Below are 17,625 nucleotides of genomic sequence, written 5' to 3'. Positions count from 1 at the left end.
TGACAACTGACAGGTACTCTTACAACCATCTCGTTCTACTTCGCAACGCACTTCTGAACTTTCATGAGTTGAGAGTTACAAGTGTCACGAGCGCCTGCAATTTGGGACTTATTTAAACAATATTTCTGTGCCTGCTGTCATGTGAACCAAATAACAGCCAGCAATAGTGGCGTGCAACTTCACTGCATTGAACATCAAACTGAGTGCAGTCTACCAGGAGCATAGTGATGAAAAAAGAAACCAGTAAAACGCGTAAAGAACCAGTAAAGAAACCAGTAAAGAAACCAGTAAAACCAGTAAAGAAACCAGTAAATGAGGAAGAGAGAAAACAAGCGCGTTCAATTAGGAAGCTCGAAACTAGCACTCGCTATATGTAGAGTCACACTGATCTAGACTTTGTAATACAAGGCTCTCAGTAGCGGGAAGGGACACACATAAATAAAAAGTACTCTCAATTTTTTTTCTGTAACCGATCACTGGCAGGAGCAGCATTACTTCTGGCAGTACAGAAGAATTGTGTTCATTCATCCTGTTCTTGTCACATTTCTCTCATCGCACGGAGACTCGCAATGCAACAATGTCAACACTGCCATGGAAGCATTTGTCAATCAAGCACAAGGCATGCAGGCTGCGACTCTATGACGTCTGACATGCATGCCTGAACCAAGCGATTAGCCTCACAAAAGCAAAAATTGGCGATGAAAAACACTCAACTGCATCGCACGTGGCAACTGGTTGGTCATGGGGGGCGCCGCAGAGAACGGCTCCGGAAATTTCGACCACCTGGGGTTCTTTAGAGTGCACCGATATCGCGCACAGTACACGGGCCTCTAGAATTTCGCCTCCATCGAAATTCGACCGCCGCAGCCGGGATCGAACCCGCCTATTTCGAGTCAGCAGCCGAACGCCGTAACCACGTGACGACTGTCATTGCGATCATGATCATAATATCTATACACGTACATAAATGTACGATGTGCCGTGAGAAACAAACCCTCTCAGAAGCAATGCGCCAACAAGATTTGCCGGGAGAGTGCGTTCACCCTGATGAAGGAACACACAAACACACACGACATTTAGAAGCGCTTCCCTTCGTGTACGTGTGTGTTACTTCATATTACCCCAACCCTTACACGCAGTTACACCTTGCAATGCGCCGCTGAGTTAATCAAAAGACAACTGCTGACAGATGCCTACAGACAAGTTAGATAAAGGGGCGACACACGAGGCGTGCTCATTGTCCTCACTCTTGACAAGTTCACAAGTAAATATTAGCTGACAACTAACATGAAAGGGAAAAAAGGACAGAATGTATACTTACGCAAGCAGTGCCTCCTGGTTCCTCTCGGTGACTCACGCGTGCCGCCACCAAACTTCAAAAAGCTTGAAGAAATAAAAATTCAAAAGCGAGCGCTTTGCTGCCAAACGTCCAAACGAAATGACCACAAGCTATGGATTGGGATTGGCTTGGAACGCACGTGGGAGCGAGAGCGGATGCCTACGTTTATGCGTAAAGCGGTGGATAAACACACGTTTAGTTTCGGAAAATTTCTTTGAAGCTTAGTGTTGACAACACCGCCAAGAATAATTTTTATCAATTTTTTTACACTTCAATTTATTAATGAGCAAAACATCGTATTTTACGCGACAGCTAAGATGGAATGGCATGGCTACTTTTGACTACTTTCAGCTCAAGTTTTGGCTCCTTTTAAAATGTTCCCAACGGCAACCCTGCCCGCGAGTCATGCCGCGAGTGCTCGCGCTTGTTTTTCTTTTGTGGTGTGGAGGTGTTGGTCGTACTGCCTGTCTGCTGTCCCTTTGTGCGGCTGTTGCGGTCCTCGTCTTTCACCGCAAAGCTTCTGCATTTCGCCATGAATGCAAAGCAACGCAAGTACCGTATCGTTGAAAAAGAATACCGTGAGATCTTGCAAGATCTCGGTATTTCACAACGGCCGGTCGCATCTACGTCTTCAAGCTTGGATCAAGGCGGCAGGAAACGATCGCACTCCGAAACATCAGTCGACGTACGCACCCCCCAACTCTTGCTACCGTCCGAAGCAACCACGCGACGCAGAAGCGAAGTGCGCGCTGAAGACGCGTGATTGAAATCTATGACCGTAATCAATATGAAGACGATTAACCGATAGCGATTAATACGTGCCTATCGAAAAATCTCGTATATATGTGTCATATGTGTCTGGTTCATACGAGATTATGGAATATCTCGTATGATTATGGAATATCTCGTATGTGTCATATGACACATATGTGTCATATGTGTCTGGTTTACAATTTTTGGGAAAGGAAAGGGAAGGGCTGGGGTGGAATTATAAGGCAATTAACAATAAAATAGCTTCCATTGAAGTTAGTAAACTAAAGAAAGTAAAAAAAAAATCGGACGCGAAAAAAAAAAACTACGCGCCGTTCCGGATTCGAACCACCGACCTAGAGATTTACAGCTCACTACACTACCCACTACACCACTGCTGGCTTTTTTTTTTTTTCTTTCATGGTATTTATTAACATGGTTTTGTATACAAAGCATATATATACATATGTGTGTGTGCATATACACACACAAAAACAACTATTTACAGAGCACCTAGTTAGGCGCTAGGTGGCAGAAACATAATAGTAACATATTATAACTAAAAGGCCGGTAAAGATATACAGCGCATCAGGAGAGGAAACCAATCCGGTACAAAGTCCGATTTTTTGTAAATGTCCGTTACCTGCAGCAACATTCGGCTAAAGTGAATTCTGGGCGAAACAACAGGTTCAACGTTGCGATCTTGCATGCGTGTTTTCCAAAGACTATGAAGTCCAATCAGAAGAATCATATCATAAGGACTCGAGTCAGGTTGGGAAACAACAAGGTAGCGCACACTGTAGGAATTTAGGAAAAAATCTTTCTGTAGCGTCCTTTGCAACACATCCCAAAACAAAATCGCGTCTTTGCAGTCTATAAAACAATGTTCAATTGTTTCAGGCACATTGCACAAGCGACAGTTTACAGAAGACACAAAAATGTTTTTCCTATCGAGCCACGTCTTGACAGGTAGAGTTTCAGTGTGTAATTTATAGAAAAATGTTTTGGTGCAAGGAGAAATTGGCATTTTACGCACTCGCTTTAAAACATCATGACCCATGAGCCCAACGTAGACGGAACGATACAGTGGGGGCGGGAAGAGCATGGATATCAAATCCCTGTACAGATTTTTGCGCGAAACAGAATATAAGTACTCATTTGAAAACCGAACTGTCAAAAAACGCACGGAGGCATAAACTTCCTGCATAAAGCCTAGTAAACGGGGTCGTTCAGTAAAATATATATATATATATATATATATATATATATATATCGTATATTTGCGACGTTTATTTGGTCCTCCAAATTTGAGCCCATGCGGCGTGATAACCTTTTCAGGCCTGTTTGCGCAGGAGGCCTGGGCCTAGAGCACCTGTATGTGAGACAGTTGGTTGCCCGTTTCTTCTTTTTTCGTGCTTGTTCCCTTCCGATTATTAGAGCATTCTTGCAGGTTAACTTCATGACTTTACTTCCGAACTTAGTAGTTTCTTCCAATTTTACACCACTGCTGGCATGGTAAAAACTGCTTTACATTTCGATGACAAGACTTATGCTATGCTTCCCACTACTATAGAATTCGACGGTTAGGTGCGAGGACAAATGTTTATTTTTAAGGTATAAGGAGCTGAACTACAGCCGATTGCACTTCCACTGATATTGTGGATCTTGATGTGCTCTGTGATAAGCACTGAAAGATCTGATATTTGTATGTATTTTAATTTTCACAGCGCCTGCACCATTGATCGTAGTACTCTCATTGCGCACATATTGTTAACTACAGTCGGAGCTCTTGCATGAAAATACCTGGCGTTATTAGCTCAACTAAGCCCAGAAGGCAACATTTGCCTTCTGGCTGAACGTTTGTCCAAGCACATTGGAAACGCCTAACGTCATACTGTTTGGATAGGCGCGGTTTACAACAGGAGGGCACAAGCAGAGAATCAAGGAGAAAAATATTTGAAACAGGCCAAGAGTTTTTTTTATGCGTTGGTTGGGCACTTGGTAATCGCTTGTTCATCCCTTCTTTTCCGCGTGTTTCAAACAGCAAGGCCCACTCTATGAGAGGCACTCATCAGCGGCTATGTGTTTCGCACGAGATTGATGTAAGCTGATACGGTGCATATCGGAGCTCTTGTGTACGCACGAGTGTCGCGTGTCAGTTAAGGTATGCCACATATGTAATCCATACAAGTCACCTTTCGGTAGCGCGTGAACTACTATATATGCAGCAGATGTGTTCATCTGTGACATTTGTGACGCGTATGAGCTCGTACGCAGCCTATACGCGTTCATACGAGACACATGACACACATGAACTCGTATGAAGTATATGTGCTGATACGAGGCGCATTTGTCGACACATATGGCTCATATGGTGCCCATATGAGTCAAACGAGGCACATATGAACTCGTATGAAGCCTATATGTGTTCATATGAGGCACATATACTGACACATATAACTCATATGGGCTGCATACGAGGCAAAGGGAGAGAACGAGTACCGTGGAGGCGCAATGCCTTCGCATTCTTCCAATTCGAGTTCCCGCAGACGATGTAACGTTTTTTTCTTAAGCTATATGTATCTCTTATATAAGCGCATGGTCAGCGCTGTCCTATCATGGAGCAAACGCACGTTATTGTTTACCCATTCCTGCTTTAATGGAGTGCTCGACACGTTGCGCCATGCATATATGTTTTGGTGCTGTTCTGCAGGTATACCGCATTAACTGCGACGCCCAAGCACATCAAGGTACAGCGTATTTAACGTTAGAGTCGAGAAGTTATTTTTATAAAATGCTGTTCATAGTTTTTGAAATTCAGGCCTGAAAATCGGTGCTGCATGTATGTTTCTCCGACTCGCATTCTTTCATTGCACGACTGGACTTTTTACATTTACACAGAACGAAGACCACAACCTTAAAGGGGGAAATAATCGCATGCATGCATGCAACTTTGCATATTTTAGTTTAAAAAACTGAGATTTAAAAAATCTCACAGGAGGTTATGCGGGTTTTTACGAAGATATCATTATCTACGCCCCGAACTATATATGCTTATAAATAATTAACAATGTGCGAGCTATATATATATATATATCGCGCCTATCGCCGCAATTGAGAAAACTAAGAAGTCACAATAGCAACTGCATGATGCTCCATAGCAGTCGGCACTTCAAAGTTGCGTTGCCTATTGCAGGAATTGGCCAGCTTCTAAATATGGCAAAGTCAATGCAGGGGAAACATTCGAGAAAGTGGTCCAATACTGCCAACTTCTAAAAATGGCTGAGCCAAGGCGGGTGAAACGTCCGAGAAATTGGTCCAATACTACCAACTTCTAAAAATGGCTGAGCCAAGACGGGTGAAACGTCCGAGAAATTGGTCCAATACTACCAACTTCTAAAAATGGCTGAGCCAAGGCTGGGAGAACAGAGGCAACGCGGGGCCTTCACAGGGCTGTCGTTTGCCAACTCAGATCCTACATTGGACCGATGTCATGTGCTGCTTGGGCCTGAACCTCTAAAACTCCGAAACTCCAAAACTCCAAAACTCCGAAACTCCGAAACTCCAAAACTCCGAAACTCCGGAAATCCGAAACTCCAAAACTCAAAAACTCCGAAACTGCGAAACTCCAATAATCCGCAACTCCGAAAATCCAAAGCGCCAAAAATCCAAAACACAAAAACTCCAATGCTCCAAATATCCAAAACTCCAAAAATCGAAAACTTAAAAACTCCAAAACTCGAAAAATCCGAAGCTCCAAAACTGAAAACTCCGAAACCCCGAATCTCCAAAACTCCAAAAACCCATACCTCCAAAATCCAAAATTCTAAAACTCCAAAACTCCAAAACTACAAAATTCTGGAACAAAACCCCAAATCTCCAAAACTCCAAAAATCCAAAACTCCAAAAGTGCAAAATCCAAAACTCAAAAACTCCAAAACTCTGAACCCCCAAAACTACAAAACTTGAAACTCCGAAACTCCAAAACTCCGAAACTCCAAAACTCCAAAACTGCAAAATTCTGGAACAACAAAACCCTGAATCTCCAAAAATCCAAAAATCCGAAACTCCAAAACTCAAATTCCGAAACTCCACAACCCTGAACCTCCAAAACTCCGAAACTCCAAAACTTCGAAATTCCGAAACTCCAAAACTCCAAAACTCCGAAACTGCAAAACTCCAAAACTCCGAAACTCCGAAACTCCGGAACTCCGAAACTCCGAAACTCCGAAACTCCAACAATCAATACCTCCAAAACTCCAAAACTACAGAATTCGGAAACTCCAAAACCCCGAATTTCCAGAACTCCGAAACTGCAATAGTCCGAAACACTAAAACTCCAAAAATCCGAAACTCTGAAAATTCAAAAATCCGAAACTCCAAAAAATCCGGAACTCCACAACCCCGATTCTCCATACGGCGCAACTCCCAAACTAAAAAACTCCGAATCTCCAAAACTCCGAAACTCGGAAACTCCAAAACTCCAAAACTACAAAATTCTGGAACTCCAAAATTCTGAATCTCCAAAAATCCATACCTCCAAAACTCCAAAACTCCACAAATCCGAAACTCCAAAACTCCAAAACTCCGAAACTCCAAAATTCCAAAACTCCAAAACTCCGAAACTCCAAAACTGCGAAACTCGAAAACTCCAAAACTCCGAAACTCCGAAAGTCCAAAACTCAAAAACTCCAAAACTCCGAAACTCCAAAACTCCAAAAATCGAAAACTTAAAAACTCCAAATCTCCACAAATCCGAAACTTCAAAACTCCGAAACTCCAAAACTCTAAACCCCAAAACTCCGTAACTCACAAATTCCGAAACTCCGCAACCCCGAATCTCCAAAACTGAAACTCCAAAACTCCGAAACTCAAAAATCCAGAACTCCAAAACTCCAAAGCTCTAAAACTCCAAAAGTCCAATAATCCGAAACTCCGAAAGTCCAAAACTCAAACAATCCAGAACTCCAAAAATCCAAAACTTAAAATTCGAAACTCCAAAACTCCAAAATTCCGAAACTCCAAAACTCCGAAACTCCGAAAACCTGGAACTCCAAAACTCCAAAGCTATAAAACTCCAAAAGTCCAATAATCCGAAACTCCGAAAGTCCAAAACTCCAAAAATCCAAAACTCCAAAAATCGAAAACTCGAAAACTCCAAAACTCCGAACCTCCAAAATCTCCAAAGCTCTAAAACTCCAAAACTCCAAAAATCCAAAACTCCAAAATTCCGAAACTCGGAAACTCCAAAACTCGGAAACTCCAAAACTCCGAACCTCCAAAACTCCAAAACTCCACAACCCCTCAAAACTCAAAACCTCCAAAAATCCAAACCACCAAAACTCCAATGCTTTCAAAATCCAAAACTCCAAAAATCCAAAACTCCAAAACTCCGAAACTCCAAAACTCTGAAACTCCAAAACTCCGAAACTCACAAACTCCGAAACTCTGCAACCCCGAATCTCCAAAACTCTGAAACTCCAAAACTCCAAAACTCCAAAACTCCGAAACTCCAAAAATCCAGAACTCCAAAACTCCAAAGCTCTAAAACTCCAAATGTCCAATAATCCGAAACTCCGAAAGTCCAAAACTCAAACAATACAAAACTCCAAAAATCCAAAACTTAAAATTCGAAACTCCAAAACTCCAAAATTCCGAAACTCCAAAACTCCGAAACTCCGAAAATCTGGAACTCCAAAACTCCAAAGCTCTAAAACTCCAAAAGTCCAATAATCCAAAACTCCGAAAGTCCAAAACTCCAAAAATCGAAAACTCCAAAAATCCAAAACTCCAAAAATCCAAAAGTCCAATAATCCGAAACTCCGAAAGTCCAAAACTCCAAAAATCCAAAACTCCAAAAATCGAAAACTCGAAAACTCCAAAACTCCGAACCTCCAAAATCTCCAAAGCTCTAAAACTCCAAAACTCCAACACTCCAAAAATCCAAAACTCCAAAATTCCGAAACTCGGACACTCCAAAACTTGGAAACTCCAAAACTCCGAACCTCCAAAACTCCAAAACTCCACAACCCCTCAAAACTCAAAACCTCCAAAAATCCAAAACACCAAAACTCCAATGCTTTCAAAATCCAAAACTCCAAAAATCCAAAACTCCAAAAATTGAAAACTCCACAAATCCGAAACTCCAAAACTCCGAAACTCCAAAACTCTGAAACTCCAAAACTCCGAAACTCACAAACTCCGAAACTCTGCAACCCCGAATCTCCAAAACTCTGAAACTCCAAAACTCCAAAACTCCAAAACTCCGAAACTCCAAAAATCCAGAACTCCAAAACTCCAAAGCTCTAAAACTCCAAATGTCCAATAATCCGAAACTCGGAAACTCCAAAACTCCAAAACTACAAAATTCTGGAACTCCAAAATTCTGAATCTCCAAAAATCCATACCTCCAAAACTCCAAAACTCCACAAATCCGAAACTCCAAAACTCCAAAGCTCCGAAACTCCAAAACTCCAAAACTCCAAAACTCCGAAACTCCAAAACTGCGAAACTCGAAAACTCCAAAACTCCGAAACTCCGAAAGTCCAAAACTCAAAAACTCCAAAACTCCGAAACTCCAAAACTCCAAAAATCGAAAACTTAAAAACTCCAAATCTCCACAAATCCGAAACTTCAAAACTCCGAAACTCCAAAACTCTAAACCCCAAAACTCCGAAACTCACAAATTCCGAAACTCCGCAAACCCGAATCTCCAAAACTGAAACTCCAAAACTCCGAAACTCAAAAATCCAGAACTCCAAAACTCCAAAGCTCTAAAACTCCAAAAGTCCAATAATCCGAAACTCCGAAAGTCCAAAACTCAAACAATCCAGAACTCCAAAAATCCAAAACTTAAAATTCGAAACTCCAAAACTCCAAAATTCCGAAACTCCAAAACTCCGAAACTCCGAAAACCTGGAACTCCAAAACTCCAAAGATATAAAACTCCAAAAGTCCAATAATCCGAAACTCCGAAAGTCCAAAACTCCAAAAATCCAAAACTCCAAAAATCGAAAACTCGAAAACTCCAAAACTCCGAACCTCCAAAATCTCCAAAGCTCTAAAACTCCAAAACTCCAAAAATCCAAAACTCCAAAATTCCGAAACTCGGAAACTCCAAAACTCGGAAACTCCAAAACTCCGAACCTCCAAAACTCCAAAACTCCACAACCCCTCAAAACTCAAAACCTCCAAAAATCCAAAACACCAAAACTCCAATGCTTTCAAAATCCAAAACTCCAAAAATCCAAAACTCCAAAAATTGAAAACTCCACAAATCCGAAACTCCAAAACTCCGAAACTCCAAAACTCTGAAACTCCAAAACTCCGAAACTCACAAACTCCGAAACTCTGCAACCCCGAATCTCCAAAACTCTGAAACTCCAAAACTCCAAAACTCCAAAACTCCGAAACTCCAAAAATCCAGAACTCCAAAACTCCAAAGCTCTAAAACTCCAAATGTCCAATAATCCGAAACTCCGAAAGTCCAAAACTCAAACAATACAAAACTCCAAAAATCCAAAACTTAAAATTCGAAACTCCAAAACTCCAAAATTCCGAAACTCCAAAACTCCGAAACTCCGAAAACCTGGAACTCCAAAACTCCAAAGCTCTAAAACTCCAAAAGTCCAATAATCTGAAACTCCGAAAGTCCAAAACTCCAAAAATCGAAAACTCCAAAAATCCAAAACTCCAAAAATCCAAAACTCCAAAACTCCAAAACTGCAAAAATCCAAAACTCCAAAATTCCGAAACTCGGAAACTCCAAAACTCCGAACCTCCAAAATCTCCAAAGCTCCACAACCCCGAATCTCCAAAACTACGAAACTCCAAAAATCCATACCTCCAAAATGCAAAATTCTAAAACTCCAAAACTCCAAAAGTACAAAATTTTGGAACAACAAAACCCCAAATCTCCAAAAATCCATACCTCCAAAACTCTAAAAATCCAAAACTCCAAAGCTCTAAAACTCCAAAAGTCCAATAATCCGAAACTCCGAAAGTCCAAAACTCCAAAAATCCAAGACTTCAAAAATCTAAAACTCCAAAAATACAAAACTCGAAAACTCCAAAACTACAAAATATTGGAACAACAAAACCCCAAATCTCCAAAAATCCGTACCTCCAAAACTCCAAAAATACAAAACTCCGAAACTCCAAAACTCCAAAAGTGCAAATATCCGAAACTCCAAAGCTCTAAAACTCCAAAAGTCCAATAATCCGAAACTCCGAAAGTCCAAAACTCCAAATATCCAAGACTCCAAAAATCCAAAACTCCAAAAATCCAAAACTCCAAAATTCCGAAACTCGGAAACTCCAAAACTCGGAAACTCCAAAACTCCGAACCTCCAAAACTCCAAAACTCCACAACCCCTCCAAACTCAAAACCTCCAAAAATCCAAAACACCAAAACTCCAAAGCTCCAAAACTCCGAAACTACAAAATTACGAAACTCCAAAACTGCAAAAATCCAAAACTCCAAAATTCCGAAACTCGGAAACTCCAAAACTCCGAAACTCCGAAACTCCGAAAATCCAGAACTCCAAAACTCCAAAGCTCTAAAACTCCAGACGTCCAATAATCCGAAACTCCGAAAGTCCAAAACTCCAAACATCCAAAACTCCAAAAATCCAAAACTTAAAATTCGAAACTCCAAAACTCCAAAACTCCGAAACTGCAAAACTCCAAAACTCCGAAACTCCAAAATTCCGAAACTCCAACACTCCAAAACTCCAAAAATCAAAACTCCAAAATTCCGAAACTCGGAAACCACAAAACTCGGAAACTCCAAAACTCCGAACCTCCAAAACTCCACAACCCCTCAAAACTCAAAACCTCCAAAAATCCAAAACACCAAAACTCCAATGCTTTAAAAATCCAAAACTCCAAAAATCAAAAACTCCAAAAATCGAAAACTTAAACACTCCAAAACTCCACAAATCCGAAACTCCAAAACTCCAAAACTCCGAAACTCCAAAACTCTGAAACTCCAAAACTCCGAAACTCACAAATTCCGAAACTCCGCAACTCCGAATCTCCAGAACTCTGAAACTCCAAAACTCCGAAACTCCAAAAATCCAGAACTCCACATCCCCGAATCTCCAAAACTGCGAAACTCCAAAAATCCATACCTCCAAAATCCAAAATTGTAAAACTCCAAAACTACAAAACTACAAAATTCTGGAACAACAAAACCCTGAATCTCCAAAAATCCAAAAATTCCGAAACTCCAAAACACAAAAATTCCGAAACTCCACAACCCTGAACCTCTAAAACTCCGAAACTCCAAAACTCCAAAACTCCGAAACTCCGAAACTCCAAAACTCCGAAACTCCGGAAATCCGAAACTCCAAAACTCAAAAACTCCGAAACTCCGAAACTCCAATAATCCGCAACTCCGAAAATCCAAAGCGCCAAAAATCCAAAACACAAAAACTCCAATGCTCCAAATATCCAAAACTCCAAAAATCGAAAACTTAAAAACTCCAAAACTCGAAAAATCCGAAGCTCCAAAACATGAAAACTCCGAAACCCCGAATCTCCAAAACTCCAAAAATCCATACCTCCAAAATCCAAAATTCTAAAACTCCAAAACTCCAAAACTACAAAATTCTGGAACAAAACCCCAAATCTCCAAAACTCCAAAAATCCAAAACTCCAAAAGTGCAAAATCCAAAACTCAAAAACTCCAAAACTCTGAACCCCCAAAACTACAAAACTTGAAACTCCGAAACTCCAAAACTCCGAAACTCCAAAACTCCAAAACTGCAAAATTCTGGAACAACAAAACCCTGAATCTCCAAAAATCCAAAAATCCGAAACTCCAAAACTCAAATTCCGAAACTCCACAACCCTGAACCTCCAAAACTCCGAAACTCCAAAACTTCGAAATTCCGAAACTCCAAACTCCAAAACTCCGAAACTGCAAAACTCCAAAACTCCGAAACTCCGAAACTCCGGAACTCCGAAACTCCGAAACTCCGAAACTCCAACAATCAATACCTCCAAAACTCCAAACCTACAGAATTCGGAAACTCCACAACCCCGAATTTCCAGAACTCCGAAACTGCAATAGTCCGAAACACTAAAACTCCAAAAATCCGAAACTCGGAAACTCCAAAACTCCAAAACTACAAAATTCTGGAACTCCAAAATTCTGAATCTCCAAAAATCCATACCTCCAAAACTCCAAAACTCCACAAATCCGAAACTCCAAAACTCCAAAACTCCGAAACTCCAAAACTCCAAAACTCCAAAACTCCGAAACTCCAAAACTGCGAAACTCGAAAACTCCAAAACTCCGAAACTCCGAAAGTCCAAAACTCAAAAACTCCAAAACTCCGAAACTCCAAAACTCCAAAAATCGAAAACTTAAAAACTCCAAATCTCCACAAATCCGAAACTTCAAAACTCCGAAACTCCAAAACTCTAAACCCCAAAACTCCGAAACTCACAAATTCCGAAACTCCGCAAACCCGAATCTCCAAAACTGAAACTCCAAAACTCCGAAACTCAAAAATCCAGAACTCCAAAACTCCAAAGCTCTAAAACTCCAAAAGTCCAATAATCCGAAACTCCGAAAGTCCAAAACTCAAACAATCCAGAACTCCAAAAATCCAAAACTTAAAATTCGAAACTCCAAAACTCCAAAATTCCGAAACTCCAAAACTCCGAAACTCCGAAAACCTGGAACTCCAAAACTCCAAAGATATAAAACTCCAAAAGTCCAATAATCCGAAACTCCGAAAGTCCAAAACTCCAAAAATCCAAAACTCCAAAAATCGAAAACTCGAAAACTCCAAAACTCCGAACCTCCAAAATCTCCAAAGCTCTAAAACTCCAAAACTCCAAAAATCCAAAACTCCAAAATTCCGAAACTCGGAAACTCCAAAACTCGGAAACTCCAAAACTCCGAACCTCCAAAACTCCAAAACTCCACAACCCCTCAAAACTCAAAACCTCCAAAAATCCAAAACACCAAAACTCCAATGCTTTCAAAATCCAAAACTCCAAAAATCCAAAACTCCAAAAATTGAAAACTCCACAAATCCGAAACTCCAAAACTCCGAAACTCCAAAACTCTGAAACTCCAAAACTCCGAAACTCACAAACTCCGAAACTCTGCAACCCCGAATCTCCAAAACTCTGAAACTCCAAAACTCCAAAACTCCAAAACTCCGAAACTCCAAAAATCCAGAACTCCAAAACTCCAAAGCTCTAAAACTCCAAATGTCCAATAATCCGAAACTCCGAAAGTCCAAAACTCAAACAATACAAAACTCCAAAAATCCAAAACTTAAAATTCGAAACTCCAAAACTCCAAAATTCCGAAACTCCAAAACTCCGAAACTCCGAAAACCTGGAACTCCAAAACTCCAAAGCTCTAAAACTCCAAAAGTCCAATAATCTGAAACTCCGAAAGTCCAAAACTCCAAAAATCGAAAACTCCAAAAATCCAAAACTCCAAAAATCCAAAACTCCAAAACTCCAAAACTGCAAAAATCCAAAACTCCAAAATTCCGAAACTCGGAAACTCCAAAACTCCGAACCTCCAAAATCTCCAAAGCTCCACAACCCCGAATCTCCAAAACTACGAAACTCCAAAAATCCATACCTCCAAAATGCAAAATTCTAAAACTCCAAAACTCCAAAAGTACAAAATTTTGGAACAACAAAACCCCAAATCTCCAAAAATCCATACCTCCAAAACTCTAAAAATCCAAAACTCCAAAGCTCTAAAACTCCAAAAGTCCAATAATCCGAAACTCCGAAAGTCCAAAACTCCAAAAATCCAAGACTTCAAAAATCTAAAACTCCAAAAATACAAAACTCGAAAACTCCAAAACTACAAAATATTGGAACAACAAAACCCCAAATCTCCAAAAATCCGTACCTCCAAAACTCCAAAAATACAAAACTCCGAAACTCCAAAACTCCAAAAGTGCAAATATCCGAAACTCCAAAGCTCTAAAACTCCAAAAGTCCAATAATCCGAAACTCCGAAAGTCCAAAACTCCAAATATCCAAGACTCCAAAAATCCAAAACTCCAAAAATCCAAAACTCCAAAATTCCGAAACTCGGAAACTCCAAAACTCGGAAACTCCAAAACTCCGAACCTCCAAAACTCCAAAACTCCACAACCCCTCCAAACTCAAAACCTCCAAAAATCCAAAACACCAAAACTCCAAAGCTCCAAAACTCCGAAACTACAAAATTACGAAACTCCAAAACTGCAAAAATCCAAAACTCCAAAATTCCGAAACTCGGAAACTCCAAAACTCCGAAACTCCGAAACTCCGAAAATCCAGAACTCCAAAACTCCAAAGCTCTAAAACTCCAGACGTCCAATAATCCGAAACTCCGAAAGTCCAAAACTCCAAACATCCAAAACTCCAAAAATCCAAAACTTAAAATTCGAAACTCCAAAACTCCAAAACTCCGAAACTGCAAAACTCCAAAACTCCGAAACTCCAAAATTCCGAAACTCCAACACTCCAAAACTCCAAAAATCAAAACTCCAAAATTCCGAAACTCGGAAACCACAAAACTCGGAAACTCCAAAACTCCGAACCTCCAAAACTCCACAACCCCTCAAAACTCAAAACCTCCAAAAATCCAAAACACCAAAACTCCAATGCTTTAAAAATCCAAAACTCCAAAAATCAAAAACTCCAAAAATCGAAAACTTAAACACTCCAAAACTCCACAAATCCGAAACTCCAAAACTCCAAAACTCCGAAACTCCAAAACTCTGAAACTCCAAAACTCCGAAACTCACAAATTCCGAAACTCCGCAACTCCGAATCTCCAGAACTCTGAAACTCCAAAACTCCGAAACTCCAAAAATCCAGAACTCCACATCCCCGAATCTCCAAAACTGCGAAACTCCAAAAATCCATACCTCCAAAATCCAAAATTGTAAAACTCCAAAACTACAAAACTACAAAATTCTGGAACAACAAAACCCTGAATCTCCAAAAATCCAAAAATTCCGAAACTCCAAAACACAAAAATTCCGAAACTCCACAACCCTGAACCTCTAAAACTCCGAAACTCCAAAACTCCAAAACTCCGAAACTCCGAAACTCCAAAACTCCGAAACTCCGGAAATCCGAAACTCCAAAACTCAAAAACTCCGAAACTCCGAAACTCCAATAATCCGCAACTCCGAAAATCCAAAGCGCCAAAAATCCAAAACACAAAAACTCCAATGCTCCAAATATCCAAAACTCCAAAAATCGAAAACTTAAAAACTCCAAAACTCGAAAAATCCGAAGCTCCAAAACATGAAAACTCCGAAACCCCGAATCTCCAAAACTCCAAAAATCCATACCTCCAAAATCCAAAATTCTAAAACTCCAAAACTCCAAAACTACAAAATTCTGGAACAAAACCCCAAATCTCCAAAACTCCAAAAATCCAAAACTCCAAAAGTGCAAAATCCAAAACTCAAAAACTCCAAAACTCTGAACCCCCAAAACTACAAAACTTGAAACTCCGAAACTCCAAAACTCCGAAACTCCAAAACTCCAAAACTGCAAAATTCTGGAACAACAAAACCCTGAATCTCCAAAAATCCAAAAATCCGAAACTCCAAAACTCAAATTCCGAAACTCCACAACCCTGAACCTCCAAAACTCCGAAACTCCAAAACTTCGAAATTCCGAAACTCCAAACTCCAAAACTCCGAAACTGCAAAACTCCAAAACTCCGAAACTCCGAAACTCCGGAACTCCGAAACTCCGAAACTCCGAAACTCCAACAATCAATACCTCCAAAACTCCAAACCTACAGAATTCGGAAACTCCACAACCCCGAATTTCCAGAACTCCGAAACTGCAATAGTCCGAAACACTAAAACTCCAAAAATCCGAAACTCGGAAACTCCAAAACTCCAAAACTACAAAATTCTGGAACTCCAAAATTCTGAATCTCCAAAAATCCATACCTCCAAAACTCCAAAACTCCACAAATCCGAAACTCCAAAACTCCAAAACTCCGAAACTCCAAAACTCCAAAACTCCAAAACTCCGAAACTCCAAAACTGCGAAACTCGAAAACTCCAAAACTCCGAAACTCCGAAAGTCCAAAACTCAAAAACTCCAAAACTCCGAAACTCCAAAACTCCAAAAATCGAAAACTTAAAAACTCCAAATCTCCACAAATCCGAAACTTCAAAACTCCGAAACTCCAAAACTCTAAACCCCAAAACTCCGAAACTCACAAATTCCGAAACTCCGCAAACCCGAATCTCCAAAACTGAAACTCCAAAACTCCGAAACTCAAAAATCCAGAACTCCAAAACTCCAAAGCTCTAAAACTCCAAAAGTCCAATAATCCGAAACTCCGAAAGTCCAAAACTCAAACAATCCAGAACTCCAAAAATCCAAAACTTAAAATTCGAAACTCCAAAACTCCAAAATTCCGAAACTCCAAAACTCCGAAACTCCGAAAACCTGGAACTCCAAAACTCCAAAGATATAAAACTCCAAAAGTCCAATAATCCGAAACTCCGAAAGTCCAAAACTCCAAAAATCCAAAACTCCAAAAATCGAAAACTCGAAAACTCCAAAACTCCGAACCTCCAAAATCTCCAAAGCTCTAAAACTCCAAAACTCCAAAAATCCAAAACTCCAAAATTCCGAAACTCGGAAACTCCAAAACTCGGAAACTCCAAAACTCCGAACCTCCAAAACTCCAAAACTCCACAACCCCTCAAAACTCAAAACCTCCAAAAATCCAAAACACCAAAACTCCAATGCTTTCAAAATCCAAAACTCCAAAAATCCAAAACTCCAAAAATTGAAAACTCCACAAATCCGAAACTCCAAAACTCCGAAACTCCAAAACTCTGAAACTCCAAAACTCCGAAACTCACAAACTCCGAAACTCTGCAACCCCGAATCTCCAAAACTCTGAAACTCCAAAACTCCAAAACTCCAAAACTCCGAAACTCCAAAAATCCAGAACTCCAAAACTCCAAAGCTCTAAAACTCCAAATGTCCAATAATCCGAAACTCCGAAAGTCCAAAACTCAAACAATACAAAACTCCAAAAATCCAAAACTTAAAATTCGAAACTCCAAAACTCCAAAATTCCGAAACTCCAAAACTCCGAAACTCCGAAAACCTGGAACTCCAAAACTCCAAAGCTCTAAAACTCCAAAAGTCCAATAATCCGAAACTCCGAAAGTCCAAAACTCCAAAAATCGAAAACTCCAAAAATCCAAAACTCCAAAAATCCAAAACTCCAAAACTCCAAAACTGCAAAAATCCAAAACTCCAAAATTCCGAAACTCGGAAACTCCAAAACTCCGAACCTCCAAAATCTCCAAAGCTCCACAACCCCGAATCTCCAAAACTACGAAACTCCAAAAATCCATACCTCCAAAATCCAAAATTCTAAAACTCCAAAACTCCAAAAGTACAAAATTTCGGAACAACAAAACCCCAAATCTCCAAAAATCCATACCTCCAAAACTCTAAAAATCCAAAACTCCAAAGCTCTAAAACTCCAAAAGTCCAATAATCCGAAA

General features: G+C 40.2%; 1 protein-coding gene across 1 annotated transcript in view; it reads right to left on the bottom strand.

Annotated features, from left to right (window-relative positions):
* The window catches only part of LOC149325587 (uncharacterized), a 41,580-nt gene extending 40,190 nt beyond the window's left edge, over positions 1 to 1,390 (bottom strand). Inside the window, exon 1 of the mRNA XM_089564343.1 lies at positions 1,322 to 1,390. The gene's annotated coding sequence lies outside the window, so the exon portion shown is untranslated. The remainder of the gene's footprint in view (positions 1 to 1,321) is intronic.
* Between the last annotated feature and the right edge of the window lie 16,235 nt (positions 1,391 to 17,625).

Source organism: Amblyomma mixtum, chromosome 10, assembly GCF_055824585.1.
Source record: "Amblyomma mixtum isolate Tamu chromosome 10, ASM5582458v1, whole genome shotgun sequence".
Classification (NCBI taxonomy): domain Eukaryota; kingdom Metazoa; phylum Arthropoda; class Arachnida; order Ixodida; family Ixodidae; genus Amblyomma; species Amblyomma mixtum.
This window is presented reverse-complemented; position numbering and strand designations above follow the sequence as displayed.